Genomic DNA, 13,091 nt, shown 5'->3' with positions numbered 1-13,091 from the left:
GGAATATGATCCCTGTGGCAAGAGGTTGGGACTAGGAGTGGCATTGGGATGAACTAGGATGTTATGGAGATTAGGTGGGTGATGGAACACCACTTTATGGGTGATGTGAAGGATCTTGGATAGGATGTCCCACATACTAGGGCATGATGATAATCAAAGTCCTGGCGAAGGATGTATTTCAGTTGTTCCAGTCCAGGATGCTATTGGGAGACAAAGGGGCTGCTCCTTTGTATCTGGTTCTTGGGGGTGGTGGGAGGATAAGGGGATGTTGGGGATATGGCATGGGAACTCTGTTTGTGGACTAGGTCTGTGGGACAGTGCCTGTCTGTAAGGCGTTTTTGTTACCCTCAGCACAATGGTAAGTGGAGCTCTTGTCACTGCAGATACACTGTCCCTGGGTGACAGCCTTATTGGGAGTGATTTTTTGGTGTGGAAGGGATGGCAGCTGTCAAAATGCAGGTACTGTTGGTGATTGGAGTGTTTAATGTGAACAGAGGTGTGGATAAAGCAGTCATAGAAGAAGTTGTCAATGTCCAGGAATTTTGCTTGCTTGGTTGACGAGGACCAGGTGAGTGGATGAGAAAGAATGTGTTGAGGATGTGAAGGAATGAGGGTAAGGTGTCCTGGTCCTGAGTCCAGATCATCAATGAACTTGAACCAGGCCAGGGTTTTGGGGTTTTATGAGGCTATGAAGGTTTCCTCTGCACATCTATACTCTTCTGTATACAAGGTTTGGTTTGGTTTGTGGGATTAAAGGGACCAGACTGCTATGGTCATCGGTCCACAGTCACAGGAAATTTCTTTAGGGAACCATTGTCCTGCACAGGCTGTTTCTATTTCTGAAATAAATGCAGAATTTCGCAATTTTTCGCTGTTAGCTAATTCTGCCTCCAGGGCATTTTCAACCTACACAGATGTGAATTCTCTCTGTAAAATGATAAAATGCAACCCTTATGTGGGTCTTTGTCATCATTTCAGCATCAGTCAAACTATATCCACTGGTTCATATTCAAGCTGCTGCTGCTTTTGTAGCATGCAGATTTATACAAGACAAAGACAGTCTTGAGAAATGGCTCTGAGTACTATGGGACTTAACTGCTGTGGTCATCAGTCCCCTAGAACTTAGAACTACTTAAACCTAACTAACCTAAGGACATCACAAACATCCATGCCCGAGGCAGGATTCGAACCTGCGACCGTAGCGGTCTTGCGGTTCCAGACTGCAGCGCCTTTAACCGCACGGCCACTTCGGCCGGCGCAGTCTTGAGAAAACCTCAACCCAGACACAGTAACACAGTGATCAAAATCAAATACCTATACACAAGTGAATGCCTCAGAATGATTGAAAAGGCTGGAGGGAGAGAATTTTGAGTGGAACACCCTTCAGATAATCATAAATCCTAAGATAATAGATGGACTTTGTAGACTGCGAGGAAGAGGAAAGTTATACATGGGTAATGAATGGCTAATAGAGTAAATAAGAAAACAGCTTAAGTTGTACAGGCTTCTGTTAAGGATGGATACAACCAAATTAATGAAGCAGATTTTTAATGCATTGGACAACAGACCTAAAGTCTATGATAAACGGTTTAAGGAAGGATGGAGTCAGGAAGACATTTCTAACATACCCAAGTACAGCTCACTGATCAACAAATTTAAGGGCTTTCACGATGAACACACGAAGAACAGTGTGTGGACAAAAGAGAGATGGGATGTGACCATAGTAAGAATGTAATGCTTTTGGACACCTAAAAAAGCTTCTATATATGGCTTATAGTTGCTTGATGTAATCTCTAATGTCCTGAAATGAGGGAAAAAAGAAATAGGAGTATCACAAGATTTCTTTAAACCTTATCCCAGCATTAAAAAGAGTGTACAAAATTATGCTTTAAAAATGCTGGGAAGTCCTAATGGTGAAATCAACCTACAAAATACCAGTTGTGGAGTCCAACAGGGAAGTATTCTTGGGCTATATTTGTTTTTTATATTAAAATAATGGCATCACACAGTCGCAAATCTTGAAGTTGGTAAACTATGTTGATGATAAAGTTTTACTGTCTGGGGTGGTAAGGAAAAATCAGTAGTTCAAAACAATAAAGCAAGCTTTGGATTGATCGCAGAATACCTTATCACAAATAAAATTGCACTGAATAACAATGAAACAGTTGTATGAAATTTTTGTTGAACTATTATCAGTTTCAAGTAGACATTAATGCTGACTCACTGACTCTATTACCATTATTGTTTTGCTAACTTACATTCTCCACAGACGAGTAGCATTTCTACCTTCTCTTTGCTGGTGTACATTGTACTCACTCAGACCTTCAACTGGAGATAGTTGACTGAATGACCAGTGTGCATTTTCCTTGTTTTTCCCTATATTTACTATCAGCTCCAGCAAGTGGATGTCTTATCCTAGGTATCTGCACTTTGTTCTGGTACAGAAGACTCCAAATCAGTGTTGTGTTACGTATTTAACAATGTCATATTTACATGACTGCAATACTTTGGTACATTTTGGAAAATATCTTGAGGAGAGGAGAGTATATTACAATAATAAATATAGGGTGCTAATTAAAGAAAATATATTATTGTTCATATATTCGTAATAAAGTTACAAGAAAGACAGTCGTGCTGATTAATGTCCTCTTGGTAACTAAACAACATTTGCTGTTTTTTTTTTATTTTACACCTGGACAAAAAGGTATTTGGGATGGCCAAGATAAATAGGACACGCTGTACATGATAATTCGACACTGTAGTTACTGTATCACTCCATAGTTTATAATTACCCATACCTCTCACCAAAATGGGATGACATAACAATCATGTCTGATAAGTATTTAAAAAAATTATACACTCCCATCCTGTTGTAACATGTGCTATAATAATTTTTATATAATTAATAGAATTGTTCAGGTGTACTTTTTGCTGTAGATGGGAGAATATGTGAGACCAAACACTTGTCTGCGACACAGAAACTGAAATTCAGGTAGCAAAGCAAGAGCATAAATACTGGGCTGTTTCTTCAAATGTTCCCTTACAAAGGAAGATTCGTGACTATAACCCCCAGCTAAATTTTCAGACCACTACAAATATGAGTGACATTATATATATATATATATATATATATATATATATATATATATATATATATATATATATATATATATATATATATATAAAGAAAGATGATGAGACTTACCAAACAAAAGCGCTGGCAGGTCGATAGACACACAAACAAACACAAATATACACACAAAATTCAAGCTTTCGCAACAAACTGTTGCCTCATCAGGAAAGAGGGAAGGAGAGGGAAAGACGAAAGGATGTGGGTTTTAAGGGAGAGGGTAAGGAGTCATTCCAATCCCGGGAGCAGAAAGACTTACCTTAGGGGGAAAAAAGGACAGGTATACACTCGCACACACACACACATATCAATCCACACATACAGACACAAGCAGACATATGTCTGCTTGTGTCTGTATGTGTGGATTGATATGTGTGTGTGTGTGCGAGTGTATACCTGTCCTTTTTTCCCCCTAAGGTAAGTCTTTCCGCTCCCGGGATTGGAATGACTCCTTACCCTCTCCCTTAAAACCCACATCCTTTCGTCTTTCCCTCTCCTTCCCTCTTTCCTGATGAGGCAACAGTTTGTCGCGAAAGCTTGAATTTTGTGTGTATATTTGTGTTTGTTTGTGTGTCTATCGACCTGCCAGCGCTTTTGTTTGGTAAGTCTCATCATCTTTCTTTTTAGATATATTTTTTCCACGTGGAATGTTTCCCTCTGTTATATATATATATATATATATATATATATATATATATATATATATATATATATATATATATATATATAAAACAGAGGGAAACATTCCACGTGGAAAAAATATATCTAAAAAGAAAGATGATGAGACTTACCATATATATATATATATATATATATATATATATATATATATATATATATATATATATATATATATATATATATGAATATAACAGAGGGAAACATTCCACGTGGAAAAAATATATCTAAAAAGAAAGATGATGAGACTTACCAAACAAAAGCGCTGGCAGGTCGATAGACACACAAACAAACACAAATATACACACAAAATTCTAGCTTTCGCAACCAACGGTTGCTTCGTCAGGAAAGAGGGAAGGAGAGGGAAAGATGAAAGGATGTGGGTTTTAAGGGAGAGGGTAAGGAGTCATTCCAATCCCGGGAGCGGAAAGACTTACCTTAGGGGGAAAAAAGGACAGGTATACACTCGCACACACACACATATCCATCCACACATACAGACACATGTGTGGATGGATATGTGTGTGTGTGCGAGTGCATACCCGTCCTTTTTTCCCCCTAAGGTAAGTCTTTCCGCTCCCGGGATTGGAATGACTCCTTACCCTCTCCCTTAAAACCCACATCCTTTCGTCTTTCCCTCTCCTTCCCTCTTTCCTGATGAGGCAACAGTTTGTTGCGAAAGCTTGAATTTTGTGTGTATGTTTGTGTTTGTTTGTGTGTCTGTCGACCTGCCAGCACTTTCATTTGGTAAGTCACATCATCTTTGTTTTTTATATATATATATATCAGCATTTAGAAGCAGCTGAAATTGCTGTTATCAATTTTCTTAAAAATATATTCAAAGGCTAAGCAGTTAGTCATTCTGGGTGAATTTAATGTAAACTTCCTTACAGACAACACCAATAGAGGAGAGCAAAACATTTGTTACAAACCTTTAATCTGATTCCAGTAGTTGAATTTCCTACCCGATAAGTTTAGTAGTAATCACAGTACTGTAAGTCAAATTCTCAATGGTCTGTCTGACCATGATGGGCAGTTGCTTACTCTTAATAACATATGTTTGAGCATATGTAAACCAGTTTTTAGATCTTTCAGAGTAATCAATGTGGACACAGAAAATTTCAATAAGCTCTTGCAGCAGATTGACTGGAGCGCAGTATATAAAGAAAGAAATGTTAATATTAAATTCAGCCTATTCACAGATGAATTCATGTCTCTCTTTGAAGCAGTATTTCACAAAAAAACTGTAAAAATGAATACCTAGATTTGAAAAATGAAACCCCAGATTACAAAAGGGATAAAAATTTCATGCAAGACAAAAAGAGATTTATATACATCACAAATATGTTCTAATGATCCTGCTGTAAAAGAACATTATAGATCATATTGTAAAATATTGAAAAGACTTATAAAGTGCTCTAAAACATTACATGTTAAACCTCAAATAGACAACTCAAACAATAAAATAAAAACCATCTGAAGTGCTGTCAAATGGGAGCTGGGTAAAAAAGATGATAATGTTTCAAACATGGAAATTAGGCATTGTGGTAGTTTGATTAAAGAAACTGATGCAGTTGCAAGTGTCCTTAATGGGCACTTTCTAACAACTTCTGAGGAAACAGGTTGTAAGGGCTCGGCTAATGAGTCTATGGACCTTCTGAAAGAATCTGGATTGTGCAAAATAAGTCAAATACATACAGCCCCAGTTACTGTCAGTGAGATGAAATGGATCATCTAAAATTCAAACCAAAAATTCATCTGGCTTTGATAATATTTCCTGTAAGGTACTTATACATTCTCATAATGCCATTTGTGCAATACTTTGCCATATATTTAATGAATCCCTTCAACAAGGTTTCATCCCAGACAGAATCAAGTATGCAGATGTGAAACCACTATTCAAGAAAGGGGATAAAGCCGATACTTGTAACTCCTGCCTGATTTTCCTTTTAACAAGTTTCTCCAAAGTTCTGGAGAAACTTATACATAAGAAAATTGGGGAGTGCCTGAACATCCACAAGGCTCATAGCCATTGTCGGTTCGGATTCCAAGCAGTCCTGTCAACTGATGGTGCTGTATTTTTGTTTATCAATAATGTTTTAGAAGCACTGAACAATAGATTAGCTTCAGTTGGTATATTTAATGATTTAACCAAGGCCTTCAACTGTGTGAATCATGAAATCCTCCTTTCAAAACCTGTCTATTATGGTTTAAGTGGCACAATGGGAATGTGGCTTCAATCATACCTAACTGATTGAAAGCAGAGGGTACTGCTTAATCATGGAGCTGGCACAATAGCCTCATCTGGTCATGGCCTGACTTTAAAAAAACAGTACATTCATTTCCATGGGTCTCAGAAAGTGCAGGAGGAAGTATTTGTCACTCAGAAAAGAGCAATCCAAATTGTAAGTGAAGTGAATAGAAATCATTCATGCAGAAATATTTTTAATACACACTAAATATTAACAGTGTCCTCACAATATATCCTATCCCGTATGTCCTTTTTAGTGAAGAACCTACCCATGCACAAAACCAACAGTGACTATCATGACTACGACACAAGATCAAAATGCGACTTGCATGTGGATAGAAAATACTTGAGCCTAGTACAACAAAGTGTACATTAGTCAAGTGAGAAGGTGTTTAATGCACTTCCTATGGACATAAGAAATCTTATTGTGTAATACCACAATTTAAAACTAAATTAAAAGAATATCTTCTGGAACATCCTTTATATTCACTTGACGAGTTCTTTGACACAAACACTTCTATATTGTAAGTCAGATATCGTACATTGACTGTTACCTTTGCTGTTACCTCTTTGTAACTGAATATGATGACCTATGTGAAAATAACAATGTATTTCACTTCTAGAAAAGTTATAACTTAATATGGAATAACTGTAATTTATAATTGTATTGTTTTATACCTCTGTTTTGCTTTGGGAAGTGCCTAAGCTTGTATTTGTTAACATCTTTTGTTCCTTTACACATATTGCAATTTGTATCTATTAGCATCTCTAAGTAGGCTACTGTTCTTAGGCATAATTATGTTCCGTTCCACATTCTCTTGTATACTGGATATATGGAATATGAATAAATAATTGGAAAGAGGTCCAGGACTGTCAGATTCTATACAGAATTTACAGTTAGGCTAGCCTTCTTGTAACCTTAATATTCTCTAGATACATCTAACAAAAAACTATGCACAGTACTTGTAAGAAAGCAAATGTTACACAAGTGTACAAGAAGGGTAGCAGGGGAAGTGATTCACTAAACTACCATCCAATATCATTGTCATCTATTCATTGTAAAATCTCAGAGGACAATCTGAGCTTAAACATAATGTGGTATCTAAAACACTATGATGTCCTCCAGGCAAAACAGCACACAAATCCTGCAAATATCAATTGTGCAGAACCAACATGCACTTTTCTTACATAACATCCTGAAAGCTGTAGTTCAAGGCAGCCCAGTAGATGCAGCATTTCTTGACTACAAAAAACGTTGAATGCTGAGTCAAATTATGACTCACTACTACACATATTCTAATTACTCAAAGTGCAACGATGTGGGTTATCAAACAGTGTGTTCCAGATATCTTCGTTGGTACCCGTGCTTTCCATATTGTACACTATTGGCCATTAAAATTGCTACACCACGAAGATGACATGCTACAGACGCGAAATTTAACTGACAGGAAGAAGATGCTGTGATATGCAAATGATCAGCTTTTCAGAGCATTCACACAAGGGTGGTGCTGGTGGCGACACCAACAACGTGCTGACAAGAGGACAGTTTCCAACCGATTTCTCATACACAAACAGCAGTTGACCGGTGTTACCTGGTGAAACTTTGTTGTGATGCCTCGTGTAAGGAGGAGAAATGTATACCATCACGTTTCCGACTTTGATAAAGGTCGCACTGTAGCCAATTGCGACTGCGGTTTATCGTATCGCGACATTGCTGCTCACATTGGTCGAGATCCAATGACTGTTAGCAGAATATGAAATTGGTGGGTTCAGGAGGGTAATACGGAACGCCGTGCTGGATCCCAACGACGTCGTTTCACTAGCAGTTGAGATGACAGGCATCTTATCCGCATGGCTGTAATGGATCGTGCAGCCACGTCTCGATCCCTGAGTCAACAGATGGGGACGTTTGGAAGACAACAACCATCTGCATGAACAGTTCGACGACGTCTGCAGCAGCATGGACTATCAGCTCGGAGACCATGGCTGCGATTACCCTTGACACTGCATCACAGACAGGAGCGCCTGCAATGGTGTACTCAACGATGAACCTGGGTGCGCGAATGGCAAAACGTCATTTTTTCAGATGAGTCCAGGTTCTGTTTACAGCATCATGATGGTCGCATCTGTGTTTGGCGACATCATGGTGAATGCACATTGGAAGCGTGTATTCGTCATCGCCAAACAGGTGTATCACCTGGCGTGATGGTGTGGGGTGCCATTGGTTACACGTCTCGGTCACCTCTTGTTTGCATTGACGGCACTTTGAACAGTGAACGTTACATTTCAGATGTGTTACGACCCATGGCTCTACCCTTCATTCGATCCCTGCGAAACCCTACATTTCAACAGGATAATGCACAACCACATGTTGCAGGTCCTGTACGGGCCTTTCTGGATACAGAAAATGTTTGACTGCTGCCCTGGACAGCGCATTCTCCAGATCTCTCACCAATTGAAAACGTCTGGTCAATGGTGGCCAAGCAACTGGCTCATCACAATACGCCAGTCACTACTCTTGATGAACTGTGGTATAGTGTTGAAGCTGCATGGGCAGCTGTACCTGTACACACCATCCAAGCTCTGTTTGACTCAATGCTCAGGCATATCAAGGCTGTTATTACGGCCAGAGGTGGTTGTTCTGGGTACTGATTTCTCAGGATCTATTCACCCAAATTGCATGAAAATGTAATCACATATCAGTTCTAGTATAATATATTTGTCCAATGAATACCCATTTATCATCTGCATTTCTTCTTGGTGTAGCAATTTTAATGGCCAGTAGTGTATATTAATGACTGGCTTATAACATTACTATTAACCTCTGAGCTTTTTTGCAGATTGTGCCATTAATTATAATAAAGTGCTGTCAGAAAAAAGCTGCACAGATATACAGGGAGATCTTGATAAGGTCTTAAAATGGCACAAAGATTGGCTACTTACCTCAAATGCTCAGAATGGAAAAGTTCAATATCAGTTCAATATCCTAAGACAGCGGTAACAATGAGTCACAGTTGAAATCAGTTAACTCATACAAACAGCTAAATGTAACAATTTGTGGAGCTAAGAAATGGAATGATTATATACGCCAGTTGAAAGTAATTCAGGTGGCAGACTTCAGTTCATTGGAAGGACACTAGGAAAATGTTATCAGTCTACAAAGGAAATTGCTTACAGAACTCTAGTTCAAACCATCCAAGAATATTGCTCAAGTTTGTGGGATCCATACCAGACAGGACTAGTAGGGGATACTGAATGTATACAAATTAGTCCAGCACAAATGGTCACTGGTTTGCTTAATCCATCAGAGAGTCTCACAAAGGTACAGAAAAATCTGAACTGGCAGATGATTGAAGAGAGATGCAAACTATCCCTTGGAAGCTTACTTACATAGTTTCAAGAACCGTCTGTAAGTGTGAAATCTTGTAATATACTACAACCCTGCTCACATAGAGAACATGAAGACAATATTAGACTATAGCACACATACACGCATTTAAATACTTATTATTCCCACGTTTGGTATATGAATAGAATGTGGAGAAGCCTTAAAGCAGTATAATGGGAAGTGCACCCTGCTGTGTGCGTCACAACAGTTTGCAGAGTACAGATGTAGATGTAGAACGATTTGACTTCATACAGTGTTCACTACGCATAATAGTACCTGCAGAGCTTACCTGCTCTACACTCTGTGGTGACTGCAGTTTCATAAAGCTTAAGTGACACATTAATTTTGGAAATTGTTTATTTGTACTTATCAATAAGAAACCATACTGTAAACTGAAACATCCATTAACTAAAAAGCAATTATGGGTATTATAAAACTCCACTATACTGTATTCTATTTGAGATGTATCTCTTTGTCCTCTGTCTCAAGGAGACAATTAAATGTGGAACTGGAAGTTAATATGAACATATATACACTACAAAATTCACATTGTGTGTCAGAAGAGAATCGTACTACCATTTAGGATTTTTACTTCAAGCTTTCTGATTAGTCTTCTTGCTCTTCATTAAGCCAGACACATAATTTCATGTCTAAAGATTAAATGGATAGTAGGTAATTGTGTAAAACAGAAACTATACATTTAAGGACAGATATTTATATTAACAAGGGGCTAATCAAATTAGTAATGCATAATTACAAAGACATTAAATTTGCATAATAAAATTCAAGCTAACAACACAGTACCAGCACTTAACAGTTTGTGTCTGCATGAGTATCTCATTACTGATTAATACTTAACACAAATATGCATTTGCAATTTTTTTTATAATAATGAACTAATACTTGTAATGAGTCTGACTGTAATATATTTGTTCAGAATTATTTTTGAACCACTTTAAGGGGTTTATTTCTGTTTCCCTTCAGCTTACATATGATTATGATGAATAGAGTATATGAAATAAATGTTACTGTTACATGACTGACTTTCACTGGTTGTTTTTTTACAGATGTCTTCAGTGGGTGTTGTGAACATTGTTTCAAAAATTATTACCTAAAAAGATAACATGATAACTGTACCATTCATTGTGCTAAACATGGTTCTTGGGTAGTGCCACTTAATGGACACCCTAAGGAGACATGGCATACATATTTTTGCAGAGGGGCCTTTGATAGTGGAAAACTTAATGTTATATAATATTCATCAAATAAAAACTGTCAGTCAAAAGAATCATATAAAATTTGTAATAACCATGCAATTGTGAGACTGATAAAATCTGCTCAGAATATTTATACAGAGATTGTATGTTTCCTAGCATTGTTGTTATCACTAACAGATTACTATGGTTACACTACAGAAAAACTTATTTCCTCCATGGCGTATCTGAAGCCTGTATCTCCGTCTTTGCTATCACATGATTGCTTTCGACCAGATATTCAACCTTATCAAACGCAAACTTCACTGGGGCTCTACTTAGTACATGGAAGTCAGCCAAAAGGTACATAAAATATCTCATTACAATGTGTGGATGGATATGTGTGTGTGTGCGCGAGTGTATACCTGTCCTTTTTCCCCCTAAGGTAAGTCTTTCCGCTCCCGGGATTGGAATGACTCCTTGCCCTCTCCCTTAAAACCCACATCCTTTCGTCTTTCCCTCTCCTTCCCTCTTTCCTGATGAGGCAACAGTTTGTTGCAAAAGCTTGAATTTTGTGTGTATGTTTGTGTTTGTTTGTGTGTCTATAGACGTGCCAGCGCTTTCGTTTGGTAAGTCACATCATCTTTGTTTTTAGATATATTTTTCCCACGTGGAATGTTTCCCTCTATTAATTTATATCATTATATTTTATTTTATTTATTAAAACAATTGTATCAGCCACACACACAATTACACAATGCCAGTTTAAAAGATAAAATACTATAAATATATAATATAAATATTAAACAATGGGCACTCAGGTAGGATTACCAACAATGTAGGCAAAGACAGATTGCTACTTACTGAAAAGTAGACATGTAAGTTGCAGACAGGCACAACTGAAAGAAATTTACATAAAGCTTTCGGCCATTGGCTTCATCAGCAAAAGAGAAACACACACCATTGATACATGCAAAAAGCTTAAAAAAATAAGTAATTTTAGAAAGGGGGGTAGGATTAGCGGAGACACTATATAAAATAATTGTGTGATAGATTCAGTATATACTGAATGTTATACTTAAATAGCCAAAAAATAATCTCTTACTGAGATGAGGTAGAGAGGAGAATAATGTAACATAGCTGGAGGTTCATTTATTCACTCATATGATTCATTCATTCACTCTGTTCTGTGGATACCATCCACAAGGCAGACCTACTATGATGTGGAACTAGCAAGATAAACACTAACACTAACACTAACGAAAGATAACCGCATCATAGAAACTTGATCTCGACACTTTATGAACAATAAACTGTCCTTGTACTGCTTAATGCTAGTCATGCATGTGACAGATAAATTTAATCAACTAAATTAGAAAGTAAAAACAAAGATGATGTGACTTACCGAACGAAAGCGCTGGCAGGTCGATAGACATACAAACAAACACAAACATACACACAAAATTCAAGCTTTCGCAACAAACTGTTGCCTCATCAGGAAAGAGGGAAGGAGAGGGAAAGACGAAAGGATGTTGGTTTTAAGGGAGAGGGTAAGGAGTCATTCCAGTCCCGGGAGCGGAAAGACTTACCTTAGGGGGAAAAAAGGATGGGTATACACTCGCACACACACACATATCCATCCACAGTTTGTTGCGAAAGCTTGAATTTTGTATGTATGTTTGTGTGTCTATCAACCTGCCAGCGCTTTCGTTCGGTAAGTCACATCATCTTTGTTTTTAGATATATTTTTCCCACGTGGAATGTTTCCCTCTGTTATATTAAAATTAGAAAGTAAGTACAACTCCTGCTCTGAGTCATATACTAGGAAGTTGAAACAGTTTATTTGTTGCATACCTAATAATGCTTCAAACTGCCTTTGATTTTTTGTCACAATTTTTAATTCTTTGTGCAAAGTGTACATTTCTTGAATGACACAGTGAAGAACTTTACAGTATTACTGGTACTGCACCATTAAATTTTGATTAGAGCTGGCCTTCTGCATTAGATAAAGTTCTATCTTCCTGACATATAATACTTTGTCATGAAGCTAGCCGCCATTTATATCAGATTTCATAACAGTTGTCTGCGATCCATTATAAAGGAGTGTCCTTAACAAACCTCCTTGCATTGTTCGAATAGCACGTCTCCCTCTACATTTTCTTTTACTATCAATCATCAGGTGTTTTGTAGCAACTGTCAGGTGTTCCACAGCTATTGGCAGATGTTCCTTAGCAAGTACAGTTGTTCCTTTGCAACTGTCAAGCAGTGTATGTAATGCAGGATGTGAAAGTTGGAAACATACACAGAAAACTGAAGAATCTGACAATGACAATGATATGGAGAGAACAGAAATGTCTACAGGAATGTCTACACTGTAGCAACATCTTTAATGGCATTATCAATGAATACATCAGAAACTGTAGAGGTGCAAAATACCCCTGGACCAACAAA

The 13,091-nt window shown here is 37.7% G+C and overlaps 1 protein-coding gene across 1 annotated transcript in view; it reads left to right on the top strand.

Annotated features, from left to right (window-relative positions):
* Positions 1 to 10,946: 10,946 nt before the first annotated feature.
* LOC126255961 (uncharacterized) overlaps positions 10,947 to 13,091 on the top strand; it is an 85,044-nt gene continuing 82,899 nt past the window's right edge. The window contains exon 1 of the mRNA XM_049955443.1: positions 10,947 to 11,003. The gene's annotated coding sequence lies outside the window, so the exon portion shown is untranslated. The remainder of the gene's footprint in view (positions 11,004 to 13,091) is intronic.

This window comes from Schistocerca nitens, chromosome 1 (assembly GCF_023898315.1).
Source record: "Schistocerca nitens isolate TAMUIC-IGC-003100 chromosome 1, iqSchNite1.1, whole genome shotgun sequence".
In the NCBI taxonomy this organism is placed as follows: domain Eukaryota; kingdom Metazoa; phylum Arthropoda; class Insecta; order Orthoptera; family Acrididae; genus Schistocerca; species Schistocerca nitens.
The sequence above is the reverse complement of the archived record's forward strand: the minus strand, read 5'-3'. Positions and strand labels throughout refer to the sequence as shown.